The sequence below is a fragment of the Doryrhamphus excisus genome, linkage group LG3, assembly GCF_037039965.1.
Source record: "Doryrhamphus excisus strain RoL-2023G ecotype Guam linkage group LG3, RoL_Dexc_Guam_v1.1, whole genome shotgun sequence".
Classification (NCBI taxonomy): domain Eukaryota; kingdom Metazoa; phylum Chordata; class Actinopteri; order Syngnathiformes; family Syngnathidae; genus Doryrhamphus; species Doryrhamphus excisus.
In genome coordinates, this window is record NC_136359.1 from 12385785 (window position 1) to 12409527 (window position 23743).

A 23743-nucleotide genomic window follows, 5' to 3' on the forward strand; every position below is an offset into this window, starting at 1 on the left:
GCATCAAAGGTGCGATCCATCCAGTTCTAATTCGGCCACATTCCGCTTTAGTGGCTGGTGATGTGATTGTCGTCACCGTGAACACCATGTCAGCAAACGTCTTCAGAACTCTTCAGTGGTCAGGGAAAGTGGGACAACTTCACTAAACACAAGCAGGGCTGTTATGGCCTCCCTGCACGCCTTCCTTACACCATTGTCCCACTCATGGTCTCCACAGTCATTCACAAGATACTTGCTAAGCATCCGTTTGGATACGAGTGACAATGTATGTCTGGAAGGGATCATTTGCAGTCAGAACACAGTTCATTTGATGAATCTTCTTTAGGTCTTGGTGATGATGAAACTGGACATAATGGCATGGCTGATGATATTGGACTCATCGTGCATGTTGTTGTATCAGGATGTTGTTGTCAGGTTGTTGGCAGAGCATGGGTGGAGGTGTGCGATCAAGATCATGGTCCACTCTGAGACACTGAGGCACTGTAGGATACAGAGAAGAAGCCGCATTCTGAGAAGTTTTGTCTGTTCTATTCATGTCACTGTGAGAGACCCTCATTTGAGATGAGTTATCTACTTCTGTGAAAGAAGTAGATGTGGGTGTTTGGGTGTGATTGTTGGTGTTTTCAGGCATGGTTGGAGTAAAAGTGTGTGCATTTTGTGTGTGAGTATCAGCTTTGTTTGTGGTGATATTTCTATTCTGTTTTCTCTCCCTAATCTCTGCTTCTTCCTTCCACAAAGCCAGTGCAGTAAAATGGTCTTCAATGTCATCATAGTCTTTCTTTGACACCTTTGTTTTTACCTTTTTTGACCTTATGTAAAGGTTTATTTTTTCCTCAAGCACAATCAACTTGTTCAGGCTGAGAGATCCCTTTTCTGGGAATCCAAACTCAGTTATCCATACATCTACTGGGCGTAAAGCTCTTTCCCCGTATTTAATTTTCATGCAAGTAATGATCGGGCTTGTGACATCTACAATGTCCTTGAATTTTTGTTTATTTGACTGATTTCCCATATCTACAAGTGTCACTACCTGTGCACAGTTACTTTTAGACGAGGCCGTCGCCCCGAATCCGAATTGTTTCCTGCTACAATTGGAAAAAGCTTAAAGGTGGTACTCAATCCTGAAGGTCAATATAAATTAACGTCAGCTTCTACCTACCCATTGGCGGTACTCAACCCTGAAATTGAATGGCAGGTATGTCTATGAGCATGACTGAATTCTGAAAACTGGTTTCAGCCTCAACATATCCATCGACAAGTTTTGCGCATTAATTTCAGCTTCTACCTGCCCTTTGGCGGTACTCAACCCTGAAATTGAATGTCAGTTATGTCTATGAGCATGACCAAAATCTGAAAATTGGTTTCAGCCTTGACATACCCATCGACAAGTTTTGAGCATTAATTTCAGCTTCTACCTGCCCATTGGCGGTACTCAACCCTGAAATTCAATGTCAGGTATGTCTATGAGCATGGTCGAAATCAGAAAACTGGTTTCAGCCTCGACATACCCATCGACAAGTTTTGAGCATTAATTTCAGCTTCTACCTGCCTAACAGCGGTACTCAACCCTGAAATTGAATGGCAGGTATGTCTATGAGCATGGCTGAAATCTGAAAACTGGTTTCAGCTTCAACATACCCATCGACAAGTTTTGCTCATTAATTTCAGCTTCTACCTGCTGATAAATGCCACTGCAGCGGGGTTGAGCCTTTTCTCAACCAGCCAGCCCTGCAGTGACACGTGACCAAATATATATATGGGAAATATTAAGGTGTGTGTATTGTTAAATTATGTCAGAATACAGTATTTATTTCAGGATTCTCACCGTGAAAAGGACGGAGTTCCACTCTTATAAGAGATTCCAGTGGAGATGGTCTGGATTCTGGACGTTCAGCCCTCCCTTCTCTTAGTCAATGAGGTAGAGGCTGGAAAATGAATTTACTTCCAGGATGATCAGTCGCTGTTCGTCGCAGGTCCAGATCCAATCAGCCAAGGAATCCCACTTCTGACACCAAATTGTTGTGGAAAAAATTTACCTTACTAAAAGAGAATGCCTGAAATAAAGACAGAGTTGCGCAGTTTATTTCTTTTGCAAAAGAGGTCAGACAGAAACATACATCATGCGTGGCAGTCTGTAGGTGTCTGACAAAGAGTGGCCTCTTGGTGGGAACTTTTATACTCCATAGCATGCAAATGAATTACATTACAAGAGAAAAGAGACATTCATGTCACTCCCCCGATGCCGCCCTCATGTAGGGGGGTTAGCCTACACACCCATTCCTCTGGCACGGTTTGTCACACCCATGTGAGATAACCTCCTAGGGTCAACCATTTGGTGGGACCTCTTGATGTCCCCTGTCCCGTGAAGGTAGAGCTTTGATCAAAGAATGACCTCCTCCGACACTGCCCCTAACCCCAGGTTACAGATAGCCTCCTGCTGTGCCACCATCCTTGAAGGAACAGCAGGATGTGCTCGGATGCAAACGTTGAAGCTCTACAAAAGGCCGTAAAGTAATTCACACAATGTGTAACCTATGTTATACCTGTGAAATATAAAATTTTCCATCACAGTCATACTGACCTCACACTATAAAACACATGCTACAGAAAAATTCTACAAATGAAAAGTGCAACTTCACGGAACAAAAAGAAAGTTAGCCAGACGAAGACCGAAGAGCCTCCATCACATGACGCTTGGCACACACTTTAAGTTCGACTTTTAATATCGTAATTAGGAATTTCTTATCTCATAATTTCCTCATTTTATGACCATAGTAGGGACACTTACTACTGTTGTAAAATAATGAAAAGACAAGCTTTAATGAAGTTACGCAACACATGAGGCAATCTGTATTTTAAATGTGTTATTACAAGTAAGCTGCGATGAGCAGCGCACAGGTAGTGTTTACACCACCCTTACACTGTAAGGATAAAAATAAATGAAAAAGTTCCACCTCTCCTCAACACCCCATCATTTTCCGTGCCAATGAGGAGCGCCCATCTATTATAGATCGTTAAGCTACTTTCATCTCCTGTTTTTGAGATGCATGCTGTTTTCCCTTTGAAAGCAGAATAGGCATGGCTCAGCACAAATTAGCCATGATTGGATAAAAGAACAACAGTGTGTGTGTATTGTATAGGAAGGTGTTGTAAAATGTGTGGAAAAAAAGCAGAGTCAAGAATTGTTCCAGTCAAAAATCTTCACACCCAATGCAATGAAAACCCACATCAAAACAAGTGCATTTGGATGTTGCATAATGAAGTCTGATGCACTTATTCAACCATCTGGCCATTCAGTTAAATGTACAGTCAAGACCAAGGATATTGGCATGCTAAAGATGCCCATGTTTTTGGCCATGTCTTTATGGACTAAAACTATTCATTCATTTTCTACCGCTTATCCTCAAGAGGGTCGCGGGGCGTGCTGGAGCTTATCCCAGCTGTGTTCGGTTGAGAGGCGGGGTACGCCCTGGACTGGTCGCCAGCCAATCACAGGGCACATATAGACAAACAACCATTCACACTCACATTCATACCTATGGACAATTTGGAGTCGACAATTAACCTAGCATGTTTTTGGAATGTGGGAGGAAACCGGAGAAAACTCACGCATGTACGGGGTGAACATGCAAACTCCACACAGGGATGGCCGAGAGTGGAATTGAACTTGGGTCTCCTAGCTGTGAGGCTTGCCTGCTAACCACTCGCACACCGTGCAGGCTAGCCATAATATTATGGAAAAAAAAATTCTGTTGTAAATTTTGGTACAATTTCGGGAAAAAGCCGAACTTAATGACCTATGTACAATTTGAAGTCGCCAATTAACCTAGCATGTTTTTGGAATGTGGGAGGAAACCGAAGAGAACTCACGCATGCACGGGGAGAACATGCAAACTCCACACAGAGATGGCCGAGAGTGGAATTGAACTCGGTTTTCTAGCTGTGAGACCTGCGCGCTAAGCACTCGATCACCTTCAGCCTAGTTTCTCCAGCCATTACCAAAACATTGCAATGGTTTGGTCAACTTTGTTGTTTTGATCCCTGAAGAAAGCAAGTATGTAGATATATGTATGCTACTACTCATGACACTTCAAATGCAGCATTGGCCATCTTGTGGAGTTAATAAATCTATATCTGGAGGTTTCCTACAGCCACAAATGTGTTTTTTTGACCCGAAGTTTATGAGAGACACAGACGGTTATTTGCATATGCAGAGCACACTTCCAGCGACTACAGGAGATTCGGGGATTAATTGAATAGAGGTATTCATTGGAGCATTTACGGTATAAACAAGGTAAACTTGCACCACAGTGGAGCAATTTACCTTGCTACCACAGAGAATAAAGCTCCATCATGCTAGAGTCTACACTTGTCCAGTGCTACAAACACAACAACACACACACACACATAAACTCATCATTTTATAATTTGTCATGTCCAACTCTCTGGGCTGAGAGATGATTTGGAGTGTCTCACTGTTTCGATCATTAGTTTGGACTCATGGAGTGATGCTGTGGTGGTGAAAAATGACTCTTCTATCTCATGGCCACCTGTTGTTGTGATAAGAAAAATAACTATTTCCCACCACTGGACAGCTGCCTGATTGAATGACGGCATGGACACTTGGGTACTTGTATACAAGATAGATGGCAACTGAACATACATTGGTCAGAAATATCATTTTATTACGCGACAGTGACATTTGTAATTATACTTAATACAGGCTCAGGCAAAATGATCTGACACATTTGTAGGTTAAATAAAAGGCAAATAAAGTAAAGAAACAAAAAAGTGTTTTTATTTTGGAAAAGTACATATAATGCCATTTTGCTTTGTTTCTTTATAATGCCATAGTTTTTTGTTTCTTTTTCCGTTGCTGCCATGAATTGGACTGGTGAGCATCGCGCTTTCATTGTGGAAACGTTTATCAAAACAAACAAATCTGTAACTGCAACTCAACAAGCATTCCGTTTGCACTTCAATCGGTAGACATGATCTACCAAGATCATGTCTACCAACTTCAGAGCTGCTGGATCTGCATTGAAACAAAAATCAACTGTCCGACCTTGCACCGCCAGAACTGATTTAATTTTTAAAACATAATGAAACAGCCATTACTATATGTACTCAAAAACACTTTTATGTTTCTTTACTTTATTTGCCTTTTATTTAACCTACAAATGTGTCAGATCATTTTGCCTGACCCTATATATTTTTTTGTTCAGGAAATAGGAAAATGAGTCTCTAAAAGTACTAAAAGTATGGTGCATAAAGAACTTGAATGGTGATGATTTCTTTCACTTGTGGCAGATAGAAACAAGAGATGTACTGTAAATAAGTGATTGTGCTGAAAGCAATGCAACATTTGTGGATTCTACAAATGGATTAAATCTCAACTGTTTTATTTCAAATCAATTGTGAGGGTGTATAATGGCAAAATCATAAAAAACTGTATGTGTGGTTATTTTATGGCTAATATAAAATATTATTATACTTATTCAGCTCATGTTATGAAAATAGCTTATCCCAAGGGTTTTCCAAGTGTGGCACAGTGAGGACATACCATACTGACTTGAATGTACAATTTTTTTTTTAATACAAAAAGACAGGTCATTTTATATTCAGTGTATTGTTGTGGAATACTTGAGTTCTTTCACATACTGTAAGTCACGAAAGCCGCAGGCCAATCTTGTCCTTACTTTCTGCATGTTTCACTCTGCAGCCTTTGGTCCGACGACAATCTTTTTTTTATTATATATATTTGGTCCATACCGGGGTACTGAACCGAGGGGTGCCACCAGGAATTCTGGGCCTCGGCTATTTTTACTGCATTTGTTTGAACAGGAATTTAGTTTGGTGTATGTTTTAGAGTAGTAAACACATTGTTCAATAATTTATCTTTAGTGCAAAATAACAAGACTAAAAAAACAGCCGGGCATTGAACACAGGTCCACAGCTAATGTAGTTAAACCACATAACATTATACCATAATGGTGAATTCTTTGACACATTCACAGAACATTCATGAAGACTATTTTTGATACTTGGATACCTTTTTGCATTACGTTTCTTTTTGAAAACGGTTTGTTATTTTAGTACTAGGCAACATCGTATGGCTTTTGGCTGCTATAACACACTGTCACCGGTCTGTGTGCTAAGCCCAAACCATTTTATGCAAATAGGGTGGGGGTGGTTGGTCAATATGGATGTCTAGTAGGTCACCCATGACTGAAACCAACAAAGGTTGAGTAATGATACCAAATTTAAGACAATGGTGATCAATGAAGCAGAGTCAGGAAATGTGTTATCAGCTCACAAATATGATTAATAAAAAATGATGAGGGTGGTTAGCACGCAGGCCTCACAGCAAGGAGACCTGAGTTCAATTCCATTCTCACCCATCTCTATGTGGAGTTTGCATGTTCTCCTTGTGCATGCGTGGGTTCTCTTCTGGGACTCCTTCCACATTCCTCCCATGGCGACTCCAAATTGTCCATAGTTATTGTTTGTTTATTTGTCTATATGTGTCCTGTGATTGGCTGGCGACCAGTCCAGGGTGTACCCCGCCTCTCAACCAAAGACAGCTGGGATAGGCTCCAGCACCCACGCAACTCTTGTGAGGATAAGCGGTAGAAAATGAATGAATTAACAAATTATTTGTGTAAACATTGCACCCTCTCTTTTGTTTCGTTTAACATTCCAGTCACATTTTATCATCTTAAGGGACTATTGAAATTAGGGCTGCAAAGCTAAGAGATCCGAGTTCAATTCCACCCTCAGCCATCTCTGTGTGGAGTTTGCATGTTCTCCCCGTGCATGCGTGGGTTTTCTCCGGATACTCCGGTTTCCTCCCACATTCCAAAAACATGCTAGGTTAATTGGTGACTCCAAATTGTCCATAGGTATGAATGTGAGTGTGAATGGTTGTTTGTCTATATGTGCCCTGTGATTGGCTGGCGACCAGTCCTTGCTCGAAGACAGCACCCCCTTGTGAGGATAAGCAATAGAAAATGAATGAATGAACATATGATTAATAAAATGTAATTGTCTTGATTTTTAGGTCTAAAAATCAAATAATTTTGCCTTTAAACAGGAACTGCAGCACCTCCCATGAAGGCCGAGCAAATACCTGGAAAACCCCTTCGTTTTCGAAAAACACACATTTGATGGAGGTGTGTATGAAAGGCGCCAAGGTCCATTGCTGTTCTGGCAACAAGAGGAGAGCTAAGCTTTTGTAGAAGTAAACAATACAGAACCTTCGGCAGATGTATTTAATAGAACAGAGAAGAGGTGAGAGGCGAAGTGAGAGCAGAGTCAGCAGTATTAACTTATTTGAGCCGCCTCCAAACAGGATATGAATAATTGCTGGTTCTATTTCTGGCTCGTGAGTCAGAACGTGCCTCCCTATTCTTTATATAATATTCACAACCCGGGGCTAAACGTGAGGTGCCGTTGCTTCCGGTTAAGAGAGCCGTGTCTAGCATGTCTTATTGATTCCTTCGGCTTGTGTTGGTGTAGGATTTGTACTTGGGTATAGAAATAGGGCATGTGAGGGAGAGATGTGTGGTCATCGCTTCCACTTCCCATTTTGGAAGCCTTCTGTGAAGCCACCATCATGACGGCTATATAAGGAAATAGAACCCACACAATAGTCTTGGCAAACGCTGAGTGGAGGGAATCATCTGGATATGAGCCCAAGTGGGATGCCAATCTTCAACATTAGGGGGCAGTAGTAATCTTTACTGCCTCAGATCGGTGTGTGTGTGTGTGTGTGTGTGTGGAAGAGATCCGCAGTACCGCACCATCTTCTCCACCACAATCCTCAGTCCTAAAATGCGTTTTTATGAAGGCTGTATGAAAAATCATGGTGCTTGCAAACTGACCCATTTTTAGGAGATTGTTGGCTTGGCTTGGTTCACTCTTATATTTTCCTCCCGTATTCTCTCTAATCAGGATTTCAAGAAAGCAGGATAAATAAATATTGGCAAGTTTCAAGGGTAAATGCACCGAAGCACCAGAGAAGGTTTTCAAGACTAAAAATAGAATTGCAATAGCGTCTTGGCTCTTATTTCCAATAAAGAACATATGGCAATCTATGAAGAGTGCATATCCGCATTATAGGCCTTTTTTTTGTTGAGAAATGGCCCCATCGCTCCTCTGTTTCAATACACGTGCACAGATGTAAACACACGGTAATCCCCACCCCCATGTTTCTGGGATTAATATCATATTTATTCATAGTAGGAAGAGTGCTGCCGTGCATGTAATAAGACACTTATAGGCCAAGGTCTTACCATCAAGGCTGGCCTGCACACGACTTTCTTTCAATCATCTTTGGGCTCCAGATTGATTTGGTCCAAGGAGGTAGAGGAATAATCAGATCAAAGAGGAATTGAGAGAATAAATACAGAGAAATGGGGGGTTCCCGCCATTTGACTTGATGGATTTAGCTCTCATTGAAAGGGACGCTCTTGTGACACATAGGAAGGGGATTTGCCTTCTTTTTATCTGCTGATGTACTACAGCGCCTTTTTCTCCGAGCATGCCTGTAAAAACACTGCTCCATAGGAGGAAATAGAATCATTTTAAGACCAGTTGAATAATTGGAAGAATTTACATTTTGCACTGTTGGATCTTAAAGTTTAAGATCATAGCTCAAAATACTCTGGAACCCCCATCTCCCATACACACATAATAAAATAGATTTTCAAAAACACCTCTCTTGTTAATCACCTAAAAAATTGGTGTGGGAATGCTTGATACCAGTGTGGGTGATTGAGTGGTTAGCACACAGGCCTCACAGCTATGAGACCCGAGTTCAATTCCACCCTTGGCCATCTCTGAGTGGAGTTTGCATGCGTGGGTTTTCTCCGGGTACTCCAGTTTCCTCCCACATTCCAAAAACATGCTAGGTTAATTGGCGACTCCAAATTGTCCATAGGTATGAATGTGAGTGTGAATGGTTGTTTGTCTATATGTGCCCTGTGATTGGCTGGCGACCAGTCCAGGGTGTACCCCGCCTCTCGCCTGAAGACAGCTGGGGTAGGCCACAGCACCCCCGCAACCTCGTGAGGATAAGCGGCAGAAAAAGAATGAATGATGAATGGGAATCTTGGTCCAGGTGGTGAAGATGTCTTCCACTGTCTGGAATTGGAATTTTGTAACCTTCCCTTGCAATCCATTCCCAAATGCTCTCAACTGGATTTAGATCAGGAGAACACAGAGGATAGTCCAAAAGAGTGAGCTTTTCCTTTGGTAAAACCCAGTAATTCCGACACAAACGAGGACCTTCAGTCATGAGGGATGCCCCCTTTGCATCATCACCACATATTGAGGCTCCATTGTTCCCCAGAGAAGAACCCCCAGATCATGATGGCACCCCTCCACTGTGCTGTGTGGAAAACATCTTAGGCGGTATCTCCTTCATCGCCTTCTATCAAGGTTCCATTTTTGTCTCATCAGAGAATAAAACTTTCTTCCACCTTTCAGTATCCCATGCTTGGTGCTCTCATGCAAATTCTAAACAGGCAATTTTGTGAGGCTGTTGATGTATTTTCTTCTAAAAATGCTTTTCTCTCAAATGCTGTCTGATGCTTATTGGACTGCACTGAGCACCAGTAACAACCCTCATTTACTTTTCTGAAAGGGTATCTAGATCAACAATACTATTTGCCCCATTGGCTGGACAGGACAGGATTAACAACAACAACAACAAAAATTCATTTAGGTCGAGAATCATCTCATGCCTTGACGGACAGCCAATCTGATCCACTGGCTCAGGGCTGGTGACATTTTTTGGGGGGTCTACTACTTGGCTTTTTTTGTTCCATAACCTTTAGGACCATTAAGAAGTTTAAAATAAACCTCAACAGAGAGAGGCCTTGCTTATGCAGCTCAACAATCTGGATATGTTCAAAGAGAGAAAGAAGCTTTTTTGCCTTTTGTTTGCAATAAATTGCTTACTCAAACATTTTTGAAGCCATCTTCACCACCTGGAGCAACATTCCCATGAGCTTCCTGGAAACACTGGCATCAAGCATGGCCAAACTCATTTTTGAGGTGATTCACAAGAATGGCGTACTCACTCATTACGGAGTCATCGTTTGAACATTTGATTTTAATGGTCTTAAACTTTTGATCAGCCGTTGAATAGCCTATTTAAGTTGAATGATTGTTTTTTTATTTCTTAACAGTGTGATCAGGAGCGTATGTATTACATGTTTAATGTCATGTAATGTTTAATATTACACAATTAATCAAATCATGGGTTACATACGTAAATTGTGAAATCTAATTTTAAATGATATTTAAAGTATTGTAATGTTTAATGAAAAAAAATTCAAAAGCTGTCCTTCTTGGTATGGTCTTTTTTTATGATGATTTTGACAGATTTTTTTAAGGCACACATCATATTTCATTCTTTAGACATGGTATATACCGAAAGAAAGATCAGACTCTCATCCCATGTTTCTACTTTTCTCCGTTCTTTAGTAATCAGTAATAGAACATAGGTACGTTTCAGCAAAATATTGGCTCCTAACAAAAAGGGAAAAGAACAGCATTTTGAGAAAAGAGACATTTGAAGCATGACTTACACGTTGACACAAATGTAGACATATATATTTAGACAAAATGTGTAACCAACGATGCCACAACAAATGGTTGTGGTAAATGAATTTTTTTTTTTACAAATATAACATATATATATAATGAACTATTTACAATTTTCACATTTGCAACTAAACTGCGTTAAAATTTCCCTTCAATGTATAACCTGCTTGGCGCAACTCCACCTCTTTGTGCCTCTCACGCAAAAGTATAAATGGTAGCGAATTAATTAGTTTTAGTTAGATTTTTTTTAGCCAATACCAATTCCCGATCTGATATTTCATTAAGCTGTTGAAAATCAACATTAAGTCATGTTAGGACGTTCAGCATGAATTAAATAAATCTGTCAAAGTCACTCTGGCTTTACAGTACAGTATGTCCTCCATAGAAAAAACATTTGTGTAATAGCTGTAGTGCAATATTAAAACGTGCCAATATCCTCCACCATCTTCCCTACTGCACCCTCTCCAGCACTCAACTTTTGCCTCCTGTCAGCCTATCTTCACTATTTTTCTGTTTAGAAATAGCTCTGCCTAACAAGCTTCTGGCTTTTGGGCTGCATTAGTGAGGTCTTGGCTCCAAAGTCCCTGAAACTACAGATACAGGAAGGGTTTCTGAGCAGTGCTATCTGTCTGATTTCTCGTGTGATAACAGAACAAAGTGGGTACGAGTGGAGGACCAAGAGGAGCAGGGTGTGCATCATCATAACAGCCTTTGAGGGGCCACAAGTTCGGCTCCTGAGGGGAGGGAGATTGTGCAGCTCTGATTTCCCTGCATCCTTGGACTGATAAGACGCAGGCAGATTGCAAAGAAGGGAGCCTCCGGGTGTGTATGCACCTTCTTGGTGGCATTTGCTTCATTCACAGGCTGTGTGCATAGTTGCATGCAAGGATTACCTTAGCTCTGATTATCACTCACGGTGAAGTTCATCATTATAGCCTCGCCTGCGCTGCATGCCGCCTCCACCTCTCTCTGCTAACCTGCTGTTAATAAACACACAGCTAGGAGACATGCTGCGGGCTGAGGACCACAAACTGCACATAAACACTGTCAGGCTTGCATAAACATCCATTAGAAAATAGGCAAGACAAAACTGCATAGAAGTTGTAAGCTAAACAGATTCATCCGCAGAGACCTGTGAGTCAAGAATGCTGGTTGGAATTGTTTGGTCCGAGCACAAGCTGCTTACAAGGTGTGCCAGCAGTTTACAAATCTTTTTATGGAAAACAATTTCAGTTTACACACTTCTCGCTTGTCCATTGTTCTTCATCTGCTTGCTCCCATGTGGCCGTTATAGCGCATTCGAACCTTGATCTCCTTGCTTGCACTGAATGCATCGTAGCCCAGGGGGAAGCTGCATAGCACATCTGCCATTTGTGATGCAAATCCTGGGTTTATTCTGGATATTTATAAAGGCAACTGCTGTGTTGTTATTTTTCAGCCCATTCTTTGAAAACTCCTGATGAAAATAAAAGTTTAAACATAACTTGTAAAATATTGACCAGCAGAACTTGGTAGGGAAGGTCAAGTGTTCGCTTTTGAATGCAAGCAACGCTGCCTCAATTAGTTTATAGGTGGTGATGAATGCATAAGCAGGAATTTAACAAGTAATGGAAAATTTTAAGTGATTTTTCACCAGCAGAGGACACCATTTAAATTGCCTATTGAAAAAAAAATGAATTGCCTAGTCATTGTTAAAGGGAAAATTTAGACAGAAAATCTGAAATTAGACGAAATGTGGGAATATTTAACGTATCATTTTCTTTGAATTTTCTTTGAATTGGTTAAGAAATGGAGGAGTAGTTAGCGGACAAAAAATGAGGCAGAATAAAAAGAAGTAGAAAGAAAAAGAGTAGAAATAAATTGATGAAAATGGCCGACTACAGTCACATATTAGCTTTCAGCATTCACACAATTACCATGGAAAGTTCACTCAGTCCTTTAAGTCTCGTTCAGCCTTTGTTACTAATGACATTCCTCTGGTTTCTCTTCTTCGGGCCCTTTAGTTCACTACTGGTACTTACTTTCCTGTGACCATATTTTCACTATATTCAACATCAGCTTTAACTGCTATGCAGATGGAAACACAGCTCTCCCTGTGGACTAAACCTAACAATTATGTTAAAATTGTCCATGAAATAAATAATAAATTAGTCACCCCTGTTAATGCTTTACATATTTTTTACAGCTCTAAGTACAATGAATCATTTTGGGGTAGGATGTCAGAGAAAACGGGGTGAAGAAAACCTTTCACACCAATTCAGCAGGACTCAAAAAAATGGGATTACATTTTTGTTATTACGGTGCATTTTTGTGCAAAGTGGTACAGGAAGCCACCCAAAACCTCATTAGGCATTAGAAATGTCATAAATGTTTCTGCAGAGCTGCTGGAAATGTGAATTTCTCTTGGTTATTAATGGATTATCTATTGGTCTCATATTGCTTAGAATGTCATACCAGGAAGTAGTGATAAAATGTAGAATTAGTACAGAATTTGCTTGGACATCCACATCGCCACAGCTGTTGAACTCCGACGGGGGAAAAAAACTGGTTATGCTGAAAACACTGTGGTACGTTGGTTTACAAGGTTTATATTGTGCACAAAACACTTAATGTGTGTTAAAATACTCCTTTGTGCACTTCCATTTCCATATTATGTGTATTATCATTGACAGTAGCGATGCCATAGCTCACAGTCTGATAGTTCTGGATGGACTGTTCCTACAAAACAGTTTTTCCCCAAAACGAGAAATATTGTCAGGTTTTTACCTTCGTAAAATAATGACCTGCCCAATCAGCACTCTTTGAGAAATAATTTCAACAGTCCAGATGTACCATACATTAAAGCCAGAAGCTCCTTATTTCTAAAATACTTGCTGATATAGTTAATCTTCAAACAGCTAAAATAATGCATAAGGCTAAAAACAACCAATTACCTAAAAATGTCATCCAATACTTCTCTAAAAGAGAGGAGAAATATGATCTCAGGGAAGAACTAAATTTGAAACACTTATATGCTAGGACTACGTTAAAAACCCATAGCATTTCAGTATGTGGAATCAAACTATGGAATGGATTGAGTAAGGACCTCAAACAATGCACAACGATGAGCCAATTCAAGAAACAATACAAGCAGTTGATGTTTGCTAAATACAAGGATGAAGAGTCTTGAACAAGTCATGATGTGCTATATATATTACTATATGGACAGTTACTATGGTACCCATTATGTCATTGTATGGTCAACTCGTACTTCAGTACAAGGTACATTATTTAAAAAAAACAAAAAAACCTTAAACTGTATTATGGAAAGCAGGAAGTGAACAAATGTAACAGTTACTGATTGTATGTGATGCACTCAATTGTAATCTGATGCATGTTCAAATGAAATAAAACCATTACAATTACTATTACCAGAAGCAGCTCTGACTTTGCAAACAACCCCTAAAGACATTAACAGGATAATGTTGCCACAGCATCAGTTTTTCCAGAACCAGCCATGATGTGTTGATTTGGAAAAAGAGCAATGAACACCCTTTTTCTGATGGACAGGATATTTTCAGTCCATTATTGAGTGACTTGAGCAAGAGACACTGGCAGCTGCTATGTAGTTTATTCTACTTCTTGATCTGATTGGGACCTAATGGATGTGACAGTCAACTGTCACAGTCACCTTCCTTTGGAAAGTGCTTGAGGCGTCCAACTATGGATATTTATGTCTTTGTAAAGACCTTCAAGAAGTGACACAATAATTTGCAACATCCAGGTTAAACTTCTCATACTGATAATGTACTTGATGTGCCATCCACTGGCTATTTCAATGGCCGTAAACTGAACAACATCTTCAACAGTCCTCATGTTATGCAGGTATTAAACCATCATTTTATCTCAAACAGTGAGACAAGTCATGCATCCCATGATCTTTAGATCTCGCCATACAGCGCTTTACACATTAGATGGATAATCTTCAATCAGTAGGGATTTTTTTTTTTTTAGATGATACACCCCCCCTTTTTTAAATCAGTCTTTTGCTTTCAGTTTTTTGTGTTGCCAAGCCTATAGGAAAAGCAGAGAGCCAAAATACCCACCAAGTGTAGCAACGATATATCTCCTGTGTTCATTTGACAAGACTCGTTCTAGATGGAATGTCTTTGAAGCCGTTTTTATTTGTTTGCCTGTCTCTGTCGCTCTACAAAGAAACACAGACAGACGCTTCCTGCGATGTTGAGCTGTAGGACGCAATGAGGTGTGGGTGAAAAGCGTGAAACAATTTCAGAATGTAAACAAAGGCATTCACGAGCAGTGATGCACATCTGTCTGCGTCTACAGATGATACTTGGCGCCTTTTTTTTTTTCCAGTACACACAGCTTCCCAATCTTGCATGCATGCTCGCACATAAATTCATCTGGTATTCCATCCTATCATCACCTGTAAATTCACGCTTCCTTTCTCAGAGGGTGACTGTAGGAGTTGTGGAAGGGGAACAAAAGCAGAAGTTAAACCTCATCCTGGATTAAGCAGCCTTGACCTTAACTGACCAGGTTCATCCATCCATCAATTTTCTATATCGCTTATCCTCATTAGGGGTATGCTCAGGCGAGAGGCAGGGTACATCCTGGACTGGTCGCCAGACAAACAACCATTCACACTCACATTCATACCTATGGACAATTTGGAATCGCCAATTAATCTAACATTTTTTTGGAATGTGGGAGGAAACCGGAGTACTGGAGTACCGAACCACGAGAGAACATGCAAACTCCACACAGAGATGCTCAAGCAGAGAGTCAAACCCAGATCTTCCCGATCTCTTGGCTGTGTGGCCAACATGCTAACCAAGTCAAGATATAGAATACTCACACATGGTCTACATGGTAAACATGGTCTACTTGATTGGTTGTTCATAGACAAATTTCCATCAGTGCATAAGCTTTGAGGTTATTGGAATATGTGCTTGTGACAAAAATTAAGAGAGGAACCATTTTTTTTTTACCCATGTTGAGATTTCAAATACTGTTCCGAACACACACAGTTTGACAGCAATTCAATTGAAAGTATCTGTGCTGGTGGACTTATTATTTATTATTTTATTTATTATTATTTAATCAGAAAGTTTGACGCAAAGTCCTCATAAATCCACCTTATCCGCTGTCAATTTAGGTTGTTGTCACAAGAAGATTTAACCCAGGGGTCTCAAACACGCGGCCCGTGGGCCAAATGTGGCCCGCAGGACACTAGTTTGAGGCCCCCGCCTTGATATGAAAGTTTAATGTTAGTGCGGCCCACGCAAGTTTGATATGGATGCTGTATGGTATCATGTACCCGGAAAAAAATATTACGTTTGATTAATGTTTATGTTAAAGGTTAAATAACTGTTAATAGTTATCCTCCCTATCCATGTGGAAGTGGTAAGTTTTTGGCTATTTAAGTTTAAAGGAAATAACTTGAAGGCTACCGTTTAGGTCGCTAGCTCTCTAGTTTGCGAGTTAGCATGTGTCTCAAGACCCTGCAGTTGCGCAATATGTTGTAAATAAAAAGAGTATAAATGTGACTATAGTCGTGTTTTGTCATGTCTACAGGGCTCTAATAATGCTTTGTTAATTTTAATCTGAAAAAAATAATTTGTCTATCCACCAACTATTTGTGGTTTCTTAAGTTTTTATTATTTGCTGTTTTATTATTATTATTATATTTATTTATTACTGATTGATTGATTTTCTTTATTCTTGATTTGATATTTTTATTTTTCATCTTATTTTGTGCAGAAAAATAAAAATGAAGATATTTGAGAACAGTGGAATGTTTTATCAGAGCTTTTATTGTAGAAAATTGGAACCAAAGCACTGAAAAAGTTTGTATATTTTTCTGTTTTTAATAAATGCGTTTTTTTTTTTGGAAAACCTGATGCGGCCCAGCCTTCCCCACACCCTAGCTCCAGTGGCCCCCAGGTAAATTTGAGTATTTGTAAGTTTGTAAATTTGTAAGTTTGAGACCCCTGATTTAACCTTTAGGTGACTAAAGGTAAGATCTGAGTAGGATTGGTGGAGAAACATGGCCACCATAAGGTTGAATATCTGGACTTGGTCACTAATTACCCATTGTTCATTGCCCATTTGTCTGTATTACATGTATGGTAGCATATCTTCGAAGCATTTTCAGTACAATCCATAAAGGTTGCCACAAGTGTCATTTGAATAATTTGTCATTGAAATTTTCAATATATGTTTTTATTATTTTTAAAATAAGTGGCTCTGGGAATGGAATGCAAATTTACAATGTAGAGAAACACCATAATTTAAATAATGTAATTGAAATATGGTTTTATTTTGAATCAGGTCAGTGTCCAGGTTATTATAGCTCGGACAAATCAATTATCACCACCTTTCTCCACAACACCTTCACCATTCCTACTTCTTTTATAGTCCACACGCTCATTTAAGCTATACTGTTTTCAATTCTATTCCATGGTGCATTGTCAATAGAATCCATGTTAAATGCAGTTCATAAATATTCATGCTACGAGCTTTTAACTGTGCTTACAATGAAATGGCATAAATTTTCGTCTATGGAAGAGTGTTGGATAGTGGTCAGCCCATTAAAAGGTCATCTGATGTTTTCTGGGTAAAAGTAGCAACATTGGAGCTGTAAAAAAGGAGAGGATTAACACCCTCCTTGACATGTTTGTTTGCACCCCTCTGTGTGTCTTGATGAATGGCGCATCTGTATTCCAATCACTTCCTCTTGATGGAAGCTGATGTATGTGAAAGGTGGTCTGGCATTTAAGGTTTTGACACTCGCTGGAGTGCCATTAAGCGCTAGGTGAGAAAACACAGGTGAAAAAAGGATGAGGAGGGCGGGTTGTGTGATGTGTGTGTGTGCGCGTGCGGGCCACGAAGCAGATGGTGCAGATGTGAGGGGGCGACCTAAATCTCAGCAAGGGCAGGTTTACCCAGAAGCTGGATGGAAGTCCAGGGATTCATCTTCATCTAGCTCTCCATTGAAAACTTTGCCGCTGGCACCAGCTTACTACCAAGGTTTGGCTGATTAGCCAACATTGGTATATATACAGCAGGAATGGCAACATATCAAGGTTGCATAGTTGGATCTTTTTGAGTAGGGTTACAACAATCTAGTAAAAACAGGTAAGTTAATGTAAATGTTGCTATTGATGACATACTTGACATACGCAAAGAACCACTTTTTTATAGATTGTCCAAAGAAAAGGGAGAAACGAAGCATTGAGGACAATACAAGTGGTGTCTCTCCCTTCAACTGAATTGAACATTTCTCTACAGGGCTGTAGGAGACTCACTGCAAGTTATTACAAATGGTTGATTGCAGTTGTTGGGTGGTATTATTAGGAGTCCATGTCCATGTAGGTTTGGATTTTTTTTTTCCTTAATATATTAGATTTAGGGCGGCACGGCAGTCCAGTGGTTAGCGCGCAGACCTCACAGCTAGGAGACCAGGGTTCAATTCCACCCTCTGCCATCTCTGTGTGGAGTTTGCATGTTCTCCCCGTGCATGTGTGGGTTTTCTCCGGGTACTCCGGTTTCCTCCCACATTCCAAAAACATGCTAGTTCAATTGGCGACTCCAAATTGTCCATAGGTATGAATGTGAGCGTGAATGGTTGTTTGTCTATATGTGCCCTGTGATTGGCTGGTGACCAGTCCAGGGTGTACCCCGCCTCTCGCCCGAAGACAGCTGGGATAGGCTCCATCACCCCCGCGACCCTCGTGAGGAAAAGCGGTAGATAATGAATTAATGAATGAATATTAGATTTAACCCGAGTTCAATTCCACCCTCGGCCATCTCTGTGTGGAGTTTGCATGTTCTCCCTGTGCATGCCTGGGTTTTCTCCGGGTACTCCGGTTTCCTCCCACATTCCAAAAACATGCTAGTTCAATTGGCGACTCCAAATTGTCCATAGGTATGAATGTGAGTGTGAATGGTTGTTTGTCTATATGTGCTCTTTGATTGGCTGGCGACCAGTCCAGGGTGTACCCTGCCTCTCGCCCGAAGACAGCTGGGATAGGCTCCAGCACCCCCGTGAACCCTCGTGAGGATAAGCGGTAGTAAAATGAAAGAATGAATGAATATTGGATTTACCATTCCCACGATCAAACCGATCAAGTACTGCAGGCATTGATTCATCAGTGTTGTATTTACACATTGTAGGTGTACAAGTGATTCGTGTTGGATTCATTTCACACTCCTTTCACATGTCAAACAAATCTATCTGTGTTGCAATCGTACCACAGCCCCCTTGTGCCAAATCCCTGCTGATGCGTCATAAAATTTCATGGCACATTTGCAGGTAGTTGATAATTTAGATTTAGCCTCCTCATGACTCTGTCAATAGTGGCAGGTGGCGCCTTATTCACGGCCTGTAACGAGCGCTTACATACATGCTTGGCTGAATGCTGACATATTAGTCCTGTGTAGCTAAGCATGATTATCTGCTGCAGGCCACCTGTGACACGCCACAATGCATCATCTGCCTATTGGATGTGCATTATCATTACATGTGTGATTATCCAGGCAGTGTGAGCACACATTCTGTGGACAGCTTGCCAGGGATGGACCATGAAAGGCCATCTGTTGAGAGCATAAATTAGACTTTTTTATTGGTCGGAATGAGAGTAAATTCTTAACCTGACACACAAGAAGTTTTTTTTTCCCCACTAATGCCTATTACTAATAAATATTTGAACAATAAAAAGCAACTGTCTTCTCTAGCCATGCTGTTTCTGTCACAGCTTTCGGAAGGCCTCATTGGTGGCATCATATACATTACAACTCCCATACTACCATATTTCTTTCTCATTTGCTGTCATTTCTTTCACCATATTTCTTTCTCTGACTCATTTGCTCGTCAGCTGCCAACTAGTGGGCTGAAGAGTGGAGCACATTCTCATAGTAATAAGGGACGTCCCCGGTCAAATCAATATGGAACACCTACTTTTATCTGGTCGCACATGTACGAGTAGATGAAAAATTCACTCGCAATGTCATCTAATTGAAACTAAGTAGTTAAATTGATTCTAAACATGAAGTATTACGTTTTTTATGTTAAGATAAATGATCAAAACTTGCATTTTCAGTGGTTTTCGATAGAACCTTTTTTTGTCATTCATCCTGGTTATATTCAGCGAGTATATAGTCACACATAATGGCTTGGATATTACAAGAAAAATTAAGGGTTAAACTGACTTTCAGCTGTTAATGAATGCAAATTTTCCTTAATTTTTTTTTTATGTCAGAATGCCCATAAGCTCGCTTCACTTTCACAGCTTAATAGGACATGATTCAATCCAGGTTATAGACACAATATACACATGTTCGTGTATGACATATGCGCATACCAGTGTGCCAGGGAGAGTTGATTAATGGCATTAATATTACTCTGTGCTGCCAAATTGTTCCCAATAGCGCCTAAGTAGACAGAGGTGAGTGCAATTGAACCTATCCCCATTCTCTCCCCCACCATTTCTCCACAATTGGACCTGATCCAGCATCAGTTAGAATGATTACACTGAGAAACACGCATAAATCATACTTTGTCAATTCATATTTTGCAGTCCACTTGCTATGGCAGTTACATTGATTTACAAAGGCAACATACAATGCACCATGCATCTGTTTAGCTCACAATTGTATGTTCAGGAGCTAATTATGAAGCATGGTATTTTTAATGCACTATATGGTTAGTGTAATTTGCCTGAATGTGTCTGTCTCATAGTGACACATGTGAGTCATATAGGATGGTTTCCTATGGATGTTTTTATTTGTGTGTGTGTGTGTGTGTAGTGCGCCATACATTCCACACTAGATGGGGACCCGACTAGAGCTGAGATTCCTCAATAAGCCAATTAAGCTGATGCATAGCTGCTTGTGCTGGTTGAGAATATGTTTACAAGCTCATAATAAAACATTGTTCCCTGTCCTGATAGGGATCAGTCCACATTGTTATTCATTGCCACAAATAATTCCCAGCTCTTTAAATTAATTTGACAACACGTTGAAAGCCGCAGAAAGCAGTGAAGACTTCCAGTAGCACGAAGGGAAACAGACATTTGTTGTACCTGCACTTTGGAGGTGAGGGGGTTTAAGTACAGTGCAACACTGTGAGAGATTCTTGTTGACTATACATTGCTAATTAAAGATGATTTGAAGTGTGCAAGGCTTCTTTTCCTTATTTAAGGTGAAAAGGTGAAGATGTATAGAGCCATAGAAATGGCTCCAGTGAAAACCTTCTTTCATTGTCTTCCATGCACAATGTCTGAGCTAAAACCATACAAAAGAGTTTCTCAAGTAATGACAATACATGAGAATATTGATAGTAGGATGTCTGCTAGTTTTCTTTGCATAAGCAGAAAATGGATAGTATGTGATCGTCTCGTTGCTAGGAAACTATTTTTAAAATTTCTTGACAATGGAATTAAATCGTTATCAGGGTCAAAGGTGAGCTGGAACCTACCCTATAGTTGACTTTGGGGAAGAGGCAAATTACTCCCTTGACGGGTTACCAGTCAATCACGAGGCATATATCGACAAAAAACTATTTACACTCATTCATCTAGAGTCTCCATTTAATGTGCATGTTCTTGGAGTGTGTGTGGGGGATTCAAACCCACACCTATTATGCTCATTTCCAACCCTTTGTATTTAGTCGTGGACTCCTAAAGAGTCGCTACACATGATAACCTGCCCAGAAAGTTTTCTAGACCTTCCAGAACCTGTACCTATTCCAGTTGTATTTCAATTTATTCCACTCACATCCCACCTCCGGGCACGCCCACTCCACTGTGATTGGTCCCACTCATTTTGTACAGCAAACAGCTGGATGGAGCAGGTGACTTCTCACAAGGCTCACTGTGAATTCACACAGTGAGTTGGTGTTGGAAAAAACTCTGAAACCGAACTCGACTCATGGGACAAAGTCACCGTTGATGCACTACACTACTGATGGGGATGTCATGAAACTTCATGTCAAAAAATCTGAAATATCCCTTTAATGTGTCAATAGATACATTATCAACAGTCCTTCTCTCACTGAAGAAAGCCGGCCTTTTCCCAGGTCGATGTTCTGTGTAAACAACACTGACAAGGAATGGGAAGTCAAGGTAGATTGGCCAATTTTCCAGCTTCAGAAGTAACCTGCGTGAAAGCATATTCACAATGACTGTAGTGTAAGCACATCAGCAAAGTACTTTTGAATGGAGTAGATTTTTAGTTAAATGTTTCAGTAGCAATGTTCTGTGATGTTTATTACTTTATTTTGCAGCACATTTTTCCAAAATAATGTGCACAATATGATATTGGACTGTACTGTCAAGGAGGAAAAAAGGTCTCCTGTGCTACTGGGACACAGTGGTAAATTCACAAAGCCCTGCTGCTTTATTGTTGTGTCTGTCTCTTTGTGTTGTGTTGTGTGGATGGCTTATTGCATGCAGAGTGCACTGCAGATAGCTTATAGAGCAGATTCAATTACAGTGATCTGTAACCAGCCACGGTGAGCATCTCTCTGATATGCACATAACAAAGATGTTCCTGTGAACGAAGCATGAATTTCCAGTGCTTGCATGCTCTACTGCAACATGCAAAGCCGGCACGCACACCCTTAACAACATACTGTTTATAGCTGACCACGCATATAAGACACAGTCACAGTATATACAAAACAGGTGAGCAAAAAATAAAAACTCAAGATGGGATCAGGTGGACAGAAGATGATGTTTAATGTAATTGCAATAACATTCTGACTACTGTGTGGAACATTGCAGAGAAAGGTGGAGAGCATCACATACAGTGCAATATGCTGTTAACGAGGTTAATAAATATCAAATATAGAATAAGTCATGAATAATATTCATGAGAGTGCAGCATGCTTGAATGCTGTGAAGCATGACGATAACAGCACAAGAAAGACAAAACATCACTTTAAATACATCCATATACCATTTATGCACATTTTCCTTCAAGCAAAATCACAACTTTTTAAAATGTACAGTGCATTCGGAAAGTATTCACAGCGATTCACTTTTTCCACATTTTGTCATGTTACAGCCTCATTCCAAACTGTATTAAATTAATCTCTTACCTCAAAATTCTACACAAAATACTCCATTATGACAATGTGAAAAAAGTTTTTTTTTTTACTTTTTTTTAATTTATTAAAAATAGAAAACTAAGAAATCACATTTACATAAGTATTCACAGCCTTTGTCATGAAGCTTAAAATTGAGCTCAGGTGCATCTTTTTTCCACTGATCATCCTTGAGATCTTTCTACAGCTTAATTGGAGTCCACCTGCAGTAAATTCAGTTGATTGGACATGATTTGGAAATATAATAACTGTCTATATAAGGTCCCACAGTTGACTGTGCATGTCAGAGCACAAACACCAAGCATGAAGTCAAAAGAACTGTCTGTAGACCTGCGAGACAGGATTGTCTTGAGGCACAAATCTGGGGAAGGATACAGAAAAATTTCTGCTGCTTAGAAGGTCTCAATGAGCACAGTGGCCTCCATTATTCGTAAATGGAAGACGTTTGGAACCACCAGGACTCTTCCTAGAGCTGGCCGGCCTTCTAAACTGAGCGATCGGGGAAGAAGGGCCTTAGTCAGGGAGGTGACCAAGGCCCCGATGGTCACTCTGTCAGAGCTCCAGCGTTCCTCTGTGGAGAGAGGAGAGCCTTCCAGAAGGACAACCATCTCTGCAGCAATCCACCAATCAGGCCTGTATGGTAGAGTGGCCAGACGAAAGCCACTCCTTAGTAAAAGGAACATGGCAGCCCGTCTGAAATTTGCCAAAAAGCACCTGAATGACTCTCAGACCATGAGAAACAAAATTCTCTGGTCTGATGAGACAAAGATTGAACTCTTTGGTGTGAATGCCAGGCGCCATGTTTGGAGGAAACCAGGCACTGCTCATCACCAGGCCAATACCATCCCTACAGTGAAGCATGGTGGTGGCAGCATCATGCTGTGGGGATGTTTTTCAGCAGCAGGAACTGGCAGACTAGTCAGGATAGAAGGAAAAATGAATGCAGCAATATATAAAGATATCCTGGATGAAAACCTGCTCCAGAGCGCTCTTGTCCTGCTGAAAAATGAACCTTCGCCCCAG